The sequence below is a fragment of the Lepisosteus oculatus genome, chromosome 14 (assembly GCF_040954835.1).
Source record: "Lepisosteus oculatus isolate fLepOcu1 chromosome 14, fLepOcu1.hap2, whole genome shotgun sequence".
Classification (NCBI taxonomy): Eukaryota; Metazoa; Chordata; class Actinopteri; order Semionotiformes; family Lepisosteidae; genus Lepisosteus; species Lepisosteus oculatus.
The window spans coordinates 51739582-51758189 of NC_090709.1; the positions used below are offsets into that span (position 1 = coordinate 51739582).

The 18608-nt window shown below is 48.0% G+C and overlaps 2 non-coding genes across 2 annotated transcripts; one reads left to right on the plus strand and one right to left on the minus strand.

Moving 5' to 3' along the window:
• The first annotated feature begins 1559 nt into the window (after positions 1–1559).
• trnat-agu (transfer RNA threonine (anticodon AGU)) lies at positions 1560–1633 on the plus strand. The gene has a single exon. It is a non-coding gene; the product is annotated as a tRNA-Thr (tRNA).
• Positions 1634–2640: 1007 nt separating this feature from the next.
• On the minus strand, positions 2641–2722 carry trnal-aag (transfer RNA leucine (anticodon AAG)). The gene has a single exon. It is a non-coding gene; the product is annotated as a tRNA-Leu (tRNA).
• Between the last annotated feature and the right edge of the window lie 15886 nt (positions 2723–18608).

The window sequence follows — 18608 nt, forward strand, 5'->3', positions numbered from 1 at the left end:
AGGTTGCCAGAGAGTAACCAGAGGATCCACCCGAGGTTAGCACCAGCAGCAGGCCTGGTGAAAAGGTCAGAACTGTGGACAGCTGAATTACTATTCAGAACTAGCGCTTCATCAGGAACGAACTGGTCTTCTTCCTGACCTGCTGGGACTCACAGTCATCTTTTCTCCTGTGCACAAACTTCGCTAGTTTCAGCCAAAACTAACTAGCCAGTATTCAGAGAGCATCAGCAGCGCACCGTCACAAGCCGCACAGCACAGCCTGGCACCGAGCCAGAGAGCGCAGATTGGACAGCAACAGCCTGCAACTGTTTCTTTGTGCCCACAGGAGATCTGAATCCCCAGAGATTGGATGAGTATTCAACTTCACTGCATTACTGCTCGAGAATTCAATTGTTATCCCAAGAAGAGTTATGTACTTGTTTTGAGTATCTAATGTAGAAGTTATAACCAAGTTCAATTACGAAACGGTCTAAATGAATGATATACTGAATGTATGTCCTCTTGATATATGTAACTCTTTGTAACTCACTGAATATATATCTTTTGTATTCTGATAACCCTCTCGATAAGATCTGTTTATATGCATATTCTATGTATTAATAAATGTATCCTCGTGTATTAGTACCTGTGTGTGTGCGTTGTTTGAGTTATATTGCATGGTTGGATTCTAAAGCCATCAAAAGAATCAATTTTGTGATTTACTGCTACAATTAATAATTGTCCAAGTAAATGCCCAAACCCTACAGAAGCATGCAAGAAAATGTGATCATTACCTATGGAATTTCCCGCCAGCGTGGAGCTTGAATTCACAACCTTGAGACTCAGTGTTCAAGAGTCACAGAAGAGGTCAGCCTGGTCTTCAGTTTGCCAACGATAAGCTCCGGCAGTGCTCCTCTGTAAAGCAGATTGTTCGGATCGGTTATGTGGGACGGCACTTCGATACTAAGATCGTTTGCAGCACACGCATGGTTTCCCCCTTCACGCAAAAAACATAGACGAAGGAAACTCTCTTGTCTTGGGCTGCTGACTCCCGGATTTAAAGCGCTCTGGGTGCCAGCTATGTCTCTAACAAGCACACTATAAAGACAGGAATTACACTTTGCTCACGTCACGCATGGAATGGCGAGGCTACTTGTTCCAATATTATCTAGTCTCACCTCATATGGTGCCGATTCCTGGTTTTCATTTAAGAAAGAGCACTGCAAACACCGTAAACAGTGCAAAACGTGTGATGAAAGAAGTCTTTTCCCCCCTTTGTCTAAAGCAGAACACAGCGGAGTCATGCCGAGGGTTGTGAGATCAAGATTTCAGTGGAGCACTGTCGTCTACGTCTTTAGCTACATGAGTTGGACATCCTCTTGTACAGGGAAAGCAGATTGAGATCCTCTGACATGAAAAGTGACAGATAAAAGCCATTTCTCATCCTTTCTCTTAGTGGTGGAACTATCGCATGTAAATGAGGCAACTTGCAAGGCGAGCAGGCTCGGTGCACACCGAACGCAGATGTCTCAGAGCAGTTGAGACGTGTCCAAGTGGCTGTCAAAGGACAGCACTTTGCCGGCGCCGTGGCTTAGTTGGCTAAAGCGCCTGTCTAGTAAACAGGAGATCCTGGGTCCGATTCCCAGCGGTGCCTTTCTTCCTGTCTTACTGTACAGAATTTATCCTTATGGGCAAATCCCATGCCTTTTAATTCAGGTGAATGCAAGTGTTCGTTTCCTTTCTGGAACAACTTGTTTTGAAAGAAATCTATACAGCTTGCGAAAGATGAAACACAAATCTTGCTTATCAGTGAAGAAGAGGTACTCCCAGCAGGCCAACTAATACCACCAAAGTTTTTTTTCACCCTAACCCAGAGAATGGAGAAAAGCGAGGCGCCTGTGGCTCTGCAGTGTAATCAGTTCGCGAGTTCGGCGGTTAGCTGAAAGAGTGGTAAATGGAGCTCGCCCCAACCCGTCCTTATTCTTTTAAAGAGGATAAAAAATTAACTTCGCCGCCATTACTACCAGCTTTAAAAGACTGCCATGGGCACGGAAAAAAACACACTACAGATGACTTTTCTGGAACCGAAGCAGAGATTCCTTTACGAACCAACTGATAAAGCTCAGCCAGTGAATACTGTTAACAGAATGTGAAAGCACGATCAACTTTGTAACTGCAACCACAGGAAAAACAGCAAGAAGCAGGCTCCATTCCCCATTTAAATCTGTCGTGCGAGGCATGCTTTTTGCACGCATGAAGTAAATCCCACGATTGCTTTTGAACTTGGACAAAGTACTTCCAAAGGAGCGCTATGCTCAAAGATTTAACAAGCTCAATCCCCGCCGACGATTTGGTGTGAAGAAGCAGAACATTCAAGTTTCACAGACAGAAGCAGCACGCCAGCACAGCCAAAATTAAAACGCAGGGCACACTACGATTTGCATTGACACAAAAGTGATCTGGGCAGACATCGTTCCCTGCATAACGCAAAAAGTGGCAAAGCGCTTTTGGGTTGAGAGGACGCAAGAAGGTTTTTGTTTTGTGCCTTGATGTCAAGCTGAGAAAGTATCTTTAAACACTTTGCTTAGTTTCTCGAGAGACTGCCAAAAAGCAGCTCCCTTCGTCTGAAGCCAGCTGAAAGGGGGTCTCGACAGAAGCACCTGGCAGCGGTGGGATTTGAACCCACGCCCCCGAAGAGATTGGAGCCTTAATCCAGCGCCTTAGACCGCTCGGCCACGCTACCCACTGTGCGCTGTCTCTTTGTCTCATTACTTGCCCGGAGGAAGCCGGGTGGGTTTTGCTCTTGTCGCCCGACTTAGTGGCGTTATGACCGTGGAACCGACTGCACCTGCTTTTTCTGAGATGCTTCCCCTCTCATGGCGAGATCTCGACTTCTTTAACACCTCTGGATAAAGATCTTCTGTGGAGCAGGTTTCAGACCTCTGCGGACAGCACCCTTGATGTCATTTTATTTTTACAGCAGCCTCATCCGGAAAGTTGTGTCTTTTACGTTTTATTTGAACAACAAAACTACATACAATACAAACAAGAGCACATATAACGTATCAAGAAAATCATTAAGGGCACATGCTATAATACAATTACACTTTATGAAAAACGATTACACAAAGGTATTCGGGTTTGCTTGAACCTTTAAAAAAAAGTGATCTGAAACTACCCAGCTTACAATCTCTGAGGTTGTTGTCACTAAACTCGGATGTGATGTGCCACACATGTGCCATGTGCCTTTACTTTTGTAAAAAACTGGTATCGGGAAAATTAAAGTCGAAACCCAAAACAGTAACATATTTAAGAGTAAATGCCTCCTAATAGCTAGCAAGCGCTCCTAGTTAGTAAAGTTGTTTGTGTCCCAGCCTGTCACGCGGGAAACCGGGGTTTGATTACCGACGGGGAGACAGCTAGTTTTTTTATGATCAGATTCCAGTCTTTAATGCTCTGTGTGAGAGTTTACGTAACTTTTCTTTTTCTCACATTTTCTGACGACTATTCCGAAGGAGCGCCCTATCAACTCCTAATACTTTTCAAAAATCTGCCTGCATGTTTGATTAGTTTTGTTTTACTTAGAAAAAGTTCAATATTGATCATAACTAAAGAAAATTATGATCAGAAACAAAAACAAAATGTTGAAGATGCAACTCGATCTTGAATCAGAGCTGGGTGACATGGGCTTCTGTTCTGATATGGTTGTACGAGAAACAGGAGGAATCTCTTCTCTCCTATGGAACATGAGCTGAATCAGGAATGAGACATGTCATATATCAACGCATGACCTACATCGTAAAACTAAAATAAAAACTAACATTAAGTTATCAGAGACATCCATTTATATACAAACAAGAGACAGACAAAGCAATAATTCTACATTAACTTGTCCTGCACTGACCAGACTAATTGAAATGGTCTGATTCAGAGCCTGTGCAGCTCGTGGTAATACAACAACGACAGTATTGAACCCTCAGCACCATACTGACTACTGAGCACAAGTTCAGCTGCTCTCCAGCTTTGTTACGCACGTTTTTTTATTGCAAATGGAGCTGATCTCCAGACAGTACAGTGTTAGTCAGCAGCCTCTACTAGTAATACATCGCCCCTGTCCAAAATCTGTAGGTAAAAAAAAACACATTTTATACATTTGTCTGTTTAAAGATATAATCTCTTTAAAAAAGACAAAGGGTTTGTGTGTCAATTGTTTCGAATTAATTTCGAACGCAAAGAAAAGTAGTTTTCTTCCAAGAAATCACACATTTGTCGCATCCTCCATACTATACTTCTCTCTTGTAGTAATTAAGCATTTTGATTTAAACTGAACAATATATTAAATGTTTCATCTATACACTTACGATTAACATAGGCAGCCTTGAACGGATTGCGGAAATCAAATATACAGATGGATTCAGAGTGTGCTTTCCAACTTTTGTGTAACATTTTCCTTTGATAGGTCGGAGTTGTTTTTAAAATCTGGATTAAATAAAAAGGAGTGACGTCAGTGTAAAACAGCTTTCCTTCATGGGGAACAACGGTTGTGTTCCATATTTCTAATTATTTTGGTTTCAAGATAGCAATTTAGTATGAAACATAAAAGCCAGCTGGATAAATCTGTTACACGTCATTTACAATGGTCTTTCAACTAATAGCCCGTGCAGGGATCAAACCCCAACTGTTGGTATGAGTTGCGTAAGGCTCTGCAACATGCAGATGAGAAACTAACCTCCGCTTCTTCATTATATACACAGTGAGCTATATATGCGGGCTTACTGCCCCCTACGGGCTCTGTATTTGATTGCGGTACAAGACCGGCCATGGAGAAATGAAGTGAAGAGGGTGTGTTCATTAAAAGGCTCATAGCGTCCCAGGGAGGTCTCAAACCACCACCCTTTTGGTTAACAACCGAGCCACAAAGACTCATGTACTGCTAACACTTCTCGGTCTCAGTGAAAGTGATACACTCCATCTTAAAGGAAAATCGCCAACAGTGGCCGATATCTATTGGAGTTTTTTTCATTCTATACTGCAAAGGGCTGGACATATAAGGTCAGCAGGCTTGGGGAATTGGACCTTATGGTGAAGGCTGCGGGCTCAGCATCAGCAGAACCTGATCAGTATCGGTTGACTCCGATATACTTTGACAACTTAACTTCTGGATTTAGAGACATTTACCTTAGTGTCGGTATACTAAGATGTTTTGGTAACGAGGAAGGAGGGACAAAGCAAATTCGCAGAATGTGTGCTATTTTTAGTCCTCACATGCCAGAGGGTCAATATTAAAAAAAATGTAACAGTATAATCTCTTGTACTTCACAATTTAATAGTGTCTGTTACATTGTGTCTCACACCTCAGTGTCAGAATTGTGAGACGAGTTTGTAATCAGGAGGGAGGGCCATAGCAATTCAGCAGAAATTGCATTCATCTTTTCCCAATGCATTCTCACATGCCATTTTCTCACATGCCATGCTCAGAGGGTCATATTTTTAAAATGGTATCATAAAATGTCCTGAAGTTCAGGATTTTGACAGTCTGTTATATTGTGTCTCACACCTTGATGTCAGAAATATGAGACGATTTTAAAATCAGGAGGGAGGGCCCTAGAAATATAGCAAACATTGCATTTACCATTTGACAATGTATTCTCTCATGCCATGTTCAGAGGGTTGTATTTAAAAAACGGTACAGTACAATGTCCTGAAGTTCAGGATTTTGATAGTCTTTTCCATTGTCTCTCACACATCTGTGTCAGAATTTTTAGACATTTTTATAACCAGGAGGTAGGTTCGATCACCCTCTGCTCATCCTCAGTTAACCATATAGTCTCATATACCATGTTCTAAATGTCCCATTTAAAACTGCTATATTAAAATTTCTTGTAAAATGCAAGAGTTTGAGTCTTTTTATGATCAGAAGGCAAGGCCGTGGAAAATATGCAGAAAGTGCAAGTGAATTTACGTTTTGCCTTTGTCTTATTTACTCGTGGTATAACATGCCAGTTTGTTTTATTGTGAGTTGTGTTTCTGAAATGTGTTTCATACAAAAATGCAATTTGGACAGTCTCTCCTTACATATTCCCCTTTAATGAGGAAATATACAGTAATACATCCGGATAAGTATTTTTAAAAATGACTGTAGAGAGCCATCTACAGGCGAAAGACGACATAACATCACAGCAGCAGCATTTAATATGGAACGAAAAAAGCAAAGCAGCAGCTGGCGAATAAGAAGCCAACTTCAGCCTCGTTAATGCAATAGCATTAGGTGAGGTGGAAAAATATTTCTTGCTCTGAATCTTAACATTTTTATAGGAGGTGTTCTAGGACTTCTTGCCTCAGAAAAAAAAAACTGCCAGATATTTCTACTCCATCAATAGCAGCAGAGTTATCAGTACTGAGCCCTAAATGTAGGTCCTATCATCATATAAAAAGTCGAAAGTATCGACTGCATTCAACTGATAAAATGTATCTTCTATGAGAGTTATATCTTTATCCAAAATACATCGGAAACAAATTTGCACGTTTTTTGGGGGATCCTGAAGACTGAGAATCAAAACCTTTTTTTTCCTTCTTTCCAGGAGGAAGGATTATTCAGATGCAAACATTGTCCCAAAATCAATGTACTCTCCATTGATATTCAAATCCTCAAAATCTTCATCTGAACGTCGATATTGAAATATGATATCGTAAAAATTGTGGTTTTCTTTTTAAAGCAAATTTTATGCTTTAAATTAAATTTTATTTATTATGAAAGTGCCGGAAATTTTTCAGTACTTTAGAGGGTTTTGCCATTTTAGATGTTATGCAGTTCCTGTCTGATTTATCAAATGTGTCATTTAAATCTCCAGTCATTTCTATATCAGTCTGAAGGCCTTGCAGTAAAGATTGCAATTCATCCAAAAATGCCAAGTTTCCCACTGGTGATACATACAAGGAAATGAATGTATATTTTCCCCCCAAATCAACAAATTTGAAATCAAATACCTCCCTCATCTGCAGGTGGAGAGAATAATGTCAGAATAAATACAGGTTTAAAAGTCAGGAGCATTGATCGTCCTATTTTAAAATGACACTAAAATGCTCACAATATATTAAAAAGCATGCAAAAATAATAAAAAAATATTAAAACAAGGTAAAAAGAAATAATACACAGTTATAAAGCTCAGGAATTATCAATGTGAAGTTACAATGGGTTGATTGTGTTTCATGTGATTTAAAAAATAAAATGTTTGCAAAAAATCCACTTACAATATGCTAAAAATGGCAAGAATACTTAACCTTTTACTACCAGTGACATATTTAGCCAATGTCTGCCTGCCCCCTTAAACATTTGTTATATCTCTGCAGCAGAACATAGCAGGAGCCTGGTTCAGGTCTTAAATTGAAGCTAACCCCCATGGCTTTGAGTGGCTTTGAGTGTGAATAGTCAAATGTCTTGTATTTCTTAATGTGTCCACTCAGCAGACAAACATATGAAAAAAAAAAAGCTGGCGAACATTTTTTTTTTTGGTCTTCAGATGTCAGATTTTTCAACGATATGCATGTCAAGGGCCTGGGAATGATTTGAAAACCTTGTTCTAGGTGGCTACTAGCTTGGATAAAATTTGGGACAAATTGATCAATTAGAAAAAATTCTACATCATGTTTTGTGAAGACTGGACCTGGAATGAAATTTCACGCCTATAATAAAAAATCATAAAAATATAGAAAATAATAAGAATAAAAACCATTGCAATTGCTATAAAAACCTTAAGACACTGCTAGAGAGCCTTTATCTGCTGTTATGCAATGAAAAAAAACCTCAGAGTTGCCTTCTGGTGTGAAAAAAAGGAGCACTGATAAGAAACTGATAAAAAACTGATTGATTATCCCTTCTGAGTCAATGATTGACAGCTAAAAATGCAGCCTGAAGCTTCTAGAGGAAGTCTCACCCCCTAAGGGCTCTGAATGGCTGAAAATACAAAGAATGACAGCGGTTTTTACCAATCAAATCGCCTTATTTCTGGCGCTCGTTCTTCAAACATTTACTACGTAATCAGTAACGTTTACTAGTCTCTAGCTCTTGAGATAAACTAGTCTGGGTTATTTTGGATATATATCATGCTCCAGAATAAGGTAAAAACATGGGATATATATATATATATTGTAGCGTTTGCAGGTTCTTTTCAGAACTAAAGAACAGTGGAGACGCGATTAACCAACCAAGCACTAGCTTTATTTAACAACCACACAAAACCAAACACAGGGTCTACACACACATGAGGAGATTGACGGAACACGTACACATAATTAGGGTGGTAATTACCTAACAACACACGGTAATTACTGCGGAGCGGTGGCTCTGTGTCTAAGGATCTGCGCCTGTGACCTGAAGGTTGCCGGTTCAAATCCCGCGGCCGGCAGAGGAATCCTACTCCGTTGGGCCCCTGAGCAAGGCCCTTAACCCCAACTGCTCCAGGGGCGCCGTACAATGGCAGACCCTGCGCTCTGACCCCAAGCTTCTCTCCCTGTCTCTGTCTCTGTGTCTGTGCAAAAGCTGGGGTATGCGAAAAGACGCATTCCTAATGCAAGAAATTGAATAGGGCTAATAAAGAAACATTATTATACTTTTACAGGACTACACAGGGCACTAGAATTACTAGGACATTATTTACACAGGTAGGGTCAGCCGCTGGTCATCGTGCTGACCCTCAGACTCTCCCCGGCTACCACTCCCAGCATGCCCAGCGGTACTACGAGCGCCTAGGGGCGCTTCCTCCTCACCACCAGGCGAGGGCGTTACACTGCCCCCCCCTGAAGCGTCTGGCGTCTCGCCGACGTCGAACACCCCCCTCAGGCTGTACTCATATTCGGCCAACTGCTGCGGAACCCTGCGTGAGCGGCCGCTGCGCCGCGGTGATGGCTGGCGACTCACGGACGCCCCACTATCGGTCGGCTCCAGTCCCGGCTGCTCCTCTAGAGCCTCCCCACACGGCTCCTCCTCCCGGGGCCAGGCGGTCTCGGTGCAGGACCACCACTCTCCCCCGCGTTCGCAACCGGACACGGTAGCAGACCTCGCCCACCACCCTAGTACCTCAGCGGGCCCCTCCCATGACGGCGCGAGCTTAGGGCTGAGGCCTTTGCGGCGGCGCGGGTTGTACACCCAAACCCAGTCCCCGGGCTGGAAGGCAGGCCCCCTGCAGCGCAGGTCGTAGTACCGCTTCTGCCGGACCCCCGCCTGTGTCAGGTGGGTCCGTGCAAAGCTGTGCACCCGCTGCATCCGCTGCCGCAGGTCCCATTCGTACTCCAGTCCAGCCGGCGGTGCCGACCCGTCTCCGGGCGGCGGGCCGAAGACCAGGTCCACCGGGGTTCGCATTTCCCGGCCCACCATGAGCGAGGCCGGGGTGCACCCGGTGGATTCCTGGACCGCGGTCCTGTACGCCCAGAGCGCAAGGGGGAGGTGGCGGTCCCAGTCCATAGGAGCCCCCACCTGGTGTTGTTGGAGGGGGGCCCGGGAGCGCTCGGGGGGACCCTTCTGCGGCACGCACACCGCACACGTTCGGTAGTACCGCTGCACGTCCCGGTGGCAAAGACCCCAATAAAAACGGCCTCGGAGACGCTGCAGGGTTTTTTTACCACCGAAGTGCCCCACGCCCGGCTGGCCGTGCACCGCTCGGAGCACCGCCCCCCGGAGCGACCGAGGCACCACCAGCTGCCACCGTACCTCGCCACTGGAGGGTACCCGCCACCCCCGGCGCAGCACCCCGTCCTTTACCTCCAAGGCCTCCCACAGGGCGCAGAGGGCCTTGACGGACTTCGGGTGCGGGGCGAGCTCCTCTCGCGTAGGCCGCACTCCTGCTGCCCTCCAGCGGAGCACCGGCCCCACGTCAGGATCAGCTGCCTGACGCTGCGCCCTCCCGGGCCGTGGCCGCGGTGCTCACCCCTGCCGCGGTGCGGACAGCCTCCTCACGCTGCTCCCGCCGGGCGCAGTGGTGGCAGTCCGCGGCCTCGCAGGGGCGCCACGAGAGAGCGTCGGCATTGAGATGGCGAGACCCCGCACGGTGCACGACAGTTAAGTCGTACTCCTGCAGGATCTCTATCCATCGCGCCATCTGCCCCTCTGGCTCCTTAAAGTGGAGCAGCCAGGTGAGGGACGCATGGTCGGTCCTCAACCGGAACCGGGTCCCGAACAGGTACGGCCTGAAGTGGTGGACCGCCGCCATCACCGCCAGCAGCTCGCGACGGGTCACGCAGTAGTTCCGTTCAGCCCTAGTCAAAGCCCGACTATAGTAGGCCACTACGCGCTCCCAATCCAGCCCCTCCTGCGTCAACACCGCACCCACCCCCGAGTCACTCGCGTCGGTGTCGAGAACATACGGCAACCGCGGGTGGGGGTAGGCCAGCACGGGGGCCCCCACCAGAGCTTCACGCAACCGGCCGAAGGCAGTCTCACAGCCCGAGTCCCAGTCAAAACGGCGGCCCTTGTCGGTGAGGCGGTGCAGCGGGGCAGCGATGCTGGCAAAGTCCCAGACGAACCTCCGGTAGTACGAGGCCAACCCCAGAAAGCTGCGGAGCTCCGCGACGGTGTGTGGAGTCGGCCAGTCCCTCACTGCGGCGACCTTACCTGGGTCCGTAGCCACCCCTCGCGGTCCAACAACATGTCCCAGGAAGCTCACCTCCCGCCGCAGGAGCTCGCACTTGCGGGGGTTGAGCCTCAGGCCAGCACAGCGGATGCAGGCCAGCACCGCCTGGAGGTTCGTCAAGGCCTGGTCGAAGCCCCGGGCATGAACCAGCAGATCGTCCAGATACAGCACACACTGGTTCTGCGGGACAGATGCCAGCACCCTCTCCATCAGCCTCTCGAACGTCGCCGGGGCATTGCACAGGCCAAAAGGCATGACAGTAAACTGCCAGAGGCCCTGGCCGATAGAAAAGGCCGTCTTCGGGCGAGCATCGGGAGCAAGCGGTACCTGCCAGTAGCCGCAGCGGAGGTCCAGGGAGCTGAACCAGGTCGACCCGGTGATGTAGTCTAGGGCGTCATCTATCCTTGGCAGGGGGTACGAATCTTTCCGGGTGACCTCGTTCAGCTTGCGGTAGTTGCCGCAGAACCTCCACGAGCCGTCTTTTTTTTTACCAGTACAGCTGGCGCCGACCACGGGCTCGCGGAGGGCTCAATCACCCCTGCTGCGGCCATCTCCCGGATCTTTTCCTCGGCGGCGGTCCGCTTGGCGTGAACCATGCGTCCCGGTGGGATGCGGATGGGCCGAGCGTCGCCAGTGTTGATCTCGTGTTGGACCAGGGCAGTGCGGGTGCAGTCCTCATCTATTGCCGCAAAGAGATCCTCGTTCTGGGCGAGTAGCGCCTGGAGCCGCTGCCGCTGGTCCTGATCGAGGCCCTCGCAGCTCCGCTGGTAGAGATCCTCAACGGCGTGCCTCGCTTCCACGCAACGCTCGGCTCCCGCCGCCGCCGCCTTGTCTGGCCCCCCGGCTGACTCGGGAGCAGGATCCAGCACGCTCGCTCCCCGGCTCACAGGCCTGGTCTGCCCCGGCGACTGCCGCCACCGCCGCCGCCACTGCCTCTTTTTCTCCCGGCTCCGGCAAGCCCGCGTCCCTCGGCCTTCGCCGGGCCTGCCCTCCACCAGGTGAAGTCACTCCCCCTGCCACACCAACTCCTGCCGGCTCAAGTCCAAACTGGCCCCCACTCGCTGCAGTACGTCCAGCCCCAGAATGCAGTCCTCCTGGATGGGTGCGAGGTAGCAGGGGTGGCACACCATCGCTGCACCTAGACGGAAGGCAAGCACCTGTTTCCCCCGGACTGCAGCGAGCTGGCCCGTCACGGTCCTTAGCCGCAGGCTGGAGGCCTCCCATCCTGGGGGGTTGGTGCCCTTGGTGTCAGGGAGGACGCCCGGCCGGAGTAGGGTTACCGATGAACCGGTGTCGAGCAGGGCCAGGCAGGGTTGGTCCTCGATTTTGCAGTGGAGGTACAGGCCCCGGCTACAGCCGACTCGCCCCACGGTGGCGTGAGGGGCGCCGGTCTTAACAGCGCTCTCCGGAGCGGGGGTTGAGGTGTTCGAGGGGCGGCCTTCCCCACGCGGTGTCGCCCCATTCCCGTTTCCCTACGCCGATCGAGGAGTGCGAGGTTCGGGTGCCCGGCAGAACCGGGCTCGGTGTCCTCTCTTCCCGCAGCGGTTGCAAATCAGCGTGCGGGGCTGTTCCGCGGGGGTCGCTGCCCGGGCTGGCTCCTCTTCCCCCTCGCTGGATTCCTCCGTCGCCGTCTCGGTCAGCCGGCAGGGCGCACTGCGTCTGCTGGCACTTCCAGTCACCCCGAACACGGCCTCAGCCCATGTAGCAAGGGCCAAGGCCTGCTCCAGCGATGTTGGCGCGGCCAGCTGCACGTGGCGCCGCAGCTCCTCGGGTGAGAGGGCCTTGAGAAAAGCCTGGAGAGCCATCTCCCGCTGCGCCTCCCGGGGGAAAGTTGGGTATCCTCAGCGGGCAAGGAACGCGACATCAGCGGCAACCGGGCCCAGTCGCTCTCCTGGTCGGCGCCGCCGCAGGGCCAGCCTCTCCCGTATCAAGTCCGGCGCCTCCTCTACACCGAAACGCAGCTGGAGAGCCGCCGCCAGCGCCGTGTATTCGCCTCTGTCCTCCTCCGGGACGTCCAGGAGCACCTGGCAGGCCACTCCTTCCATCTCCGCCCGGCTCCAGCCATTCGTCCAGGCCGCGAGCTGGAACTGCGCCTCGTAGATTTCCCACGGCGCTTCCCCATTGTAGCGACCTGGTCACACCCGCGCTGATGGGTATGGGAATCGCTGATCGGCTCCGGCAGGGAGAGTATCCTCTATCTGGGGTGCTCGCTGACCAGGAGTAGCGGCCAGTCGCCCCAATTCTACCGGCAGAACCACTATTGAATAGCCATGGTAAGGGCTGTGGCCACCTGTCGCACCCAGGAGTTGCTCAGGCTCCCTATGTGCGCTGCCGATGGGTTCTGTTTCTTCCAGCGTCAGCCGGCGCTTAACAGAATCGGGTAGTGTCTGCCATGAGTTGTCCATTCTGCCCAATGTAGCGTTTGCAGGTTCTTTTCAGAACAAGGACGAGTGGAGACGCGATTAACAAACAAACATTAGCTTTATTCATTTACAACCACACAAAACCAAACACAGGATCTACACACACATGAGGAGACTGACGGAACACGTACACATATTTAGGGTGGTAATTACCTAACAACACACTATACTTTTACAGGACTACACAGGGCACTAGAATTACTAGGACATTATTTACACAGGTAGGGTCAGCCGCTGGTCATCGTGCTGACCCTCAGACTCTCCCCGGCTACCACTCCCAGCATGCCCAGCGGTACTACGAGCGCCTAGGGGCGCTTCCTCCTCACCACCAGGCGAGGGCGTTACAATATGGACTCCCAGGGGGCTCCCATACTTCGGATTCTTGCGTTCTTATCAGAACATACTGATACGCAAACATATTCATTACCATATTTCAAAGCATTGGAATAATATGTCGTACAGCAACACAAAAACAGGAAGACAAGTATCACAGCTACTATAATTGGTGTTAGTAACTTAAAGAAAAACATTCCCCCTGGCCCAAACAGTGATTCTAACCAGGAGAGAAATGGGTGAAGCTGTAGAATGAGGCATTAAAGCACATACATAACAAGATGCATTAAATTTCTTTAACTTTACAGTATGATTTATAAGTTTATACCACAAATTACTCATATCCCCCTCATTATCAGTTTCATTCAGCCAGTTTGTATACAAAGAGGCTTCGCATTTAGATTCTTCCTCTTTCTGGGTGGTGACAGGCTTCCACATAAAAAGGAAAAAGGCTGGGCACATCAGTCCCAAGCATGTGATCCCCATCTATCCCTGTGGAGACATCACTCCTGCGCTTTGCTCAGTTCGTTTGTGACCCTTTTACAGTGGGAGGCATGAATTCAGGGCACCCTTTCCGTGACTTTCACAGCAGTCGCAGTGGTCAGCAGCCTTGGTACGGCCCCCTCCACCTGAGTGAACACCACTTCTTTTTCCTGAAGTCTTTCACCAGAAGAGTAATAACTCTTAGAAAAATCTACACATTGTTCCACTGCCTCAGCTGTGCCATTTTGCAGAACAATTGTAGCTGAAGTTGTAAAATTTCTCATTGGCCCGTTCCTGCAAAACATCTTATTATGAACAAACAAATCATAATAATAATGTGCATCTAGGGGAATCACTCCCAAGGGTAACCCCCCCTTAAAACTATATTGTTCTACCCATCAGGTTCTGCCACTAGATAAGAGAACCTTTCCCATGAAATCATTTTTTGACCTTCATGATCCCTTCAGGGCGTACAATTAGCACAGAAGCAGCAGCTTTAGTCCACATGTTTTTCCAGCAGGATATTAACAGTATGATTATAACGAATAATACCAGACACACAAATATGTATTGAACCAGAGACCCTCTCCAGGATCCTAGCACAGACTGTAGCCATGCACCAATGCCCCAATCATCTGGATTATAATTATGATATATATTTTTCTTCATCATAGATGTGCTTTGCTAAGTCATTAATTTGCTAATAATTGTCTAGAATACAAGTACTGTTTAGTCTTTGCTCACCTAAACTGTGATTATAGCGAGGAGCATACAGTTATTTCCATTCTAATACATCTGAGTTACACTCAGACTAAAAGCAGGGCTATTTACCCATGCCAATTAACCTAAATAATCACCTCTACCAAAGGGGATTACTCCCATGAGCATCTTTTATAGCAATACAATCCCAACATGAGCTCTGATTATTATTTGTGGCTGACTGATAAAGTATTGGAACACAACGTTTCGGCCGTGGAGCCTTCTTCAGGTGTGAGAGAGACAGGGCAGTAGGCAAAGGTAAAGTAGCGGGAGAACAAAGGTTGGGAGGGAGGAGGAGTGAGAGGCGGGAGCAGGGGACAGAAAGAGAGGCCAATCAAGAGGTGTGAAGTCAGAATGGGTGCAGAGAGGTGTGAAATGAAACTTCCAATGAATGGAGAAAATTTAAAAGAACAGTAATCTGTCGTTAAGGGAAGGGAGAATGTGTGATCCTAACTGCAGAATAATTTTAGTTTCGGTGGTCTTTCTGATGTATGAGTTCGGAAAACCGTCTTTGAGAACACAGACGGAGAGATTAGTGTGGTCGTGGCCGTCAGAGGTGAAATGAGAAACAATGGGCTTGGAGAGATCTTTAATCTTCACAGCCCTGACGTGTTCTCTGAAGCGGTCTCCGAGTCTCCTTCCTGTTTCTCCAATGTAGATGGCTGGGCATTTACTGCAAGAGATACAGTAAATAAGGTTGCTGGAGGTACAAGATGCTGTCTGGGTGATCCGGAATTGTCCTGAGGGGCCTTGAATGAGTGTGGTGGTGGCTGTGTACTTGCAGGTGATACAGCGAGCTCTGTTGCAAGGGAAAGTGCCTGGTGTGGATGGTTGTTGAGGGCGGTCAAGGGAGCTGTGAACAAGGAGGTTACGCAGATTAGGTGGTCGGCGATATGAGATGATAGGGCGATCAGAAAAGAGGGCCCCAATGGAGGGATCATCCTGTAGGATGGAAAAATTCTGGTTAATGGTCCTGGGGATAGGAAGTGTGTTAGGGTGGTAAGGAAGCACCAAGGGAATGCGGTTGTTACGGCGGGAGTTCCTGATCGGGTTGATGGTCCGGGGGGTGTTTTTGGCTCGGGCAAGGGCCCTGTCAATCACACTGCTGGGATATCCTCTGTTGATAAAAAATGAGTACATTTCGAGGGCTTGGTTCTCGAAGTCGATGTCGTCGCTGCATAGTCTTCGTAACCTAAGGAACTGTGAAAAAGGAAGAGAGTTTTTAGTGTGGTTGGGGTGAAATGAGCTGTACAGGAGGTAGCTGTGTGAATCCGTGGGTTTGTAATAAACTGAAGTGGAAAGTCGGGGGTAGTTGATAGACAAGTGGATGTCTAGAAACAGAAGAGTGGTGGAAGATATGTGAACTGTATATTTGAGGGCCGGGTGGAAGTTGGTGAAATGTTGCAGGAAGAACTCGAGCTGATCGTTGGAGCATGTGGCGGCACCGACGCAATCATCAATATATCGTTTGTAGAGGTCAGGGACATAGCCAGTGTAGGAGGCGAAGAAGCGTTCTTCTACCCAGCCGACAAAAATGTTTGCATAGCTGGGTCCCATTCTGGTGCCCATGGCAACTCCACTGACCTGTTGGTAAAAAAGATTATTGAAAGAGAATGCGTTCAGTGTGAGGACCAATTCTGCAAGGCGTACCAGGGTGTGGGTGGGTGGATCAAGCACTGTGCGTTTGTCCAGCGTGTGCTTGAGTGCTTTAAGGCCGTCATTATGGGGAATGACGGTGTACAGAGATGTGATGTCCATGGTAAAAATGTGGCATTCGGTACCCTGAAATTGGAAATCATTGAAAAGTTGGAGCGCGTGGTTGGTGTCTTTGATGTATGAGGGAAGATCTTCAACCAGCGGTCTCATGAGGCTGTCGAGAAAGGCTGAGATGTAAGTAGTTGGACAGTTACATGCTGATACGATGGGGCGTCCAGGGGTGTCCGGTTTGTGGATTTTGGGGAGGAGGTAAAATTGAGATACCTGTGGATGTTCCATGATGAGCCGGTTCGCCTCCTGGGGGAGCTCGTTACTGCTGATAAGAAGGGAAATGGTGGATACCACTTCCTTTTGGTAGTCAGTGGTAGGGTCCTGTTGGAGAGGGAGGTAGGCAGAAGTGTCAGTTAGTTGTCTAGAGGCTTCAAAGATATATAGATCCTTACGCCACACCACAACAGCACCTCCTTTGTCCTCTGGTTTGATGACGATATCATCCCTGTTGCGGAGAGACTGGAGCGCCTGATTTTCTCCTTGGGTGAGGTTAGACCTATGTTTACTGGGTATAGAGAGTGCCATGGGAGCTTGATTAGTGCATTGGTTGATGAAATAATCAACTGGTGGAAAACGGCCAGAGGAGGGAGTCCATTTGGGATTAATGTTGTTAATGACATCAATAACCGGGTTGTCATCAGCTGCCTGTGAAGAGGAATTGTCGGCAAAATGTGCTCTGAGACGGATCCTGCGGTAAAAGCGGTTAAGGTCGACATTGGTCTGGGGGATGTCCAGCTTCCTGGGAACTGGTACAAAACTCAGCCCTTTGCTGAGGAGGGATCGCTCATCCTGTGAAAGGGAAAGGTCAGAAGGTATGGTGACAACAAGGTTAGGGTTGGTGAGGGTGTCCTGGGTGTTGATGGTTTTCTTCTGTAGAAGATGACTGAGTTTTTTGTCCTTCTCTGTAGTGAGAAACTGGTAGAGTTTAGAGTTGAGAGATCTAATGAGGTTAGTTATGAAGGGAAGATGATGTGGAGCTGTCAGCCGTAGAAATTCCTTAGCCTCTTTGATGTTGTTATCGGAAAGGATAATCTGTTTTACTTCTTTTGTCATACTTCTTTTCTAGTTTTTTATGTGGCTTTGACTGTCAGAAATCCTCAGTGAAAAGGTATGCAGATCCTATGCAGATGCAGGAGCAAGTAGTTATTGAGACAGGCGAACAATCCAGAACGTCAGGCAAGATTGTTAGGTGAAAGGTAGATCGAAATACTTGAAGTACAGAGAGAAGCAAACAATTCAAAACAGAAGGTAAGGTCCAAGGTCGAGAGGCAAAAGGGAGTTCAGTAACCAGTAAGCGAGATTCAGAGTAAACGCGAGGTAGAGCTCTCAAAGAGAAGACTCAATACCGAGTAGCGGGAAGCGGGTTTGAATGGTTAAAACAATGCTGCTTGCCGCACAGTAGAGCATGTACTGGTGGATTAACACATGTTATTATTAACCCGCTGCTGGTACTGGTTAGTTCTTTTGTGAGTTGATCTCCCCGGTCTGGTGGTTGTGACATTGACAGAATGCTGTTTTGTGATTGATGCTATATCAAAATATAGGGTCCCTCAAAAATTAAACACAGAAATAAAAACATTTAATGGACTTGTACATCTGTTGCACTCCTACACTCTTAACATCCATTGGGAGTTGAATTTCAATTATGTTTCCACTTCATTCAGATGTGTTCCCTATTTTTCAGATTGTTGGCAATGCCACATGTTAAAGGAGGACAGAGGAGTAGGATGCCAGAACTGTGGTCAAGGGCTGGTGGAGTAGGGAGTGAGATCAAAGAATTTCTGAAGTTTTCTAAGATAGAAAAAAAAAATAGGTGGCATGACAATACAGTATGTGGTCAACACTGTCAAACAGAGTCCTTGGAGAGGATTACTCCAGCAACAGGAAATGGTTATCAGTGATTTGGCATGAAGATAGAAAAAAAGTAAGAATCCAAGTGCTTAGGGTGCAGAAGGAGGTGAGTATTGGTAAGGATTCCAAACCAGATGACAGTACACAATCTATAGTCCATATTTCAAGTCAAAGTGAGGGACATAGTTTGGAAGGCAACACAGAGCTCAGAAGTTCATCAGAAGATACAGAAGATGCATGGGCAGCACACGGCAGCACAGACAGTGGTGACATGTTTGAAGGAGAAAAAATCTGTGTAGAATCAGAAAAAAAGCCTGAAGAGCACAGTGAATATTCCCAGGGGGCAAGCTCGTCTGGGACGTCACCTCAGGATAAAAGGGGATTAAGA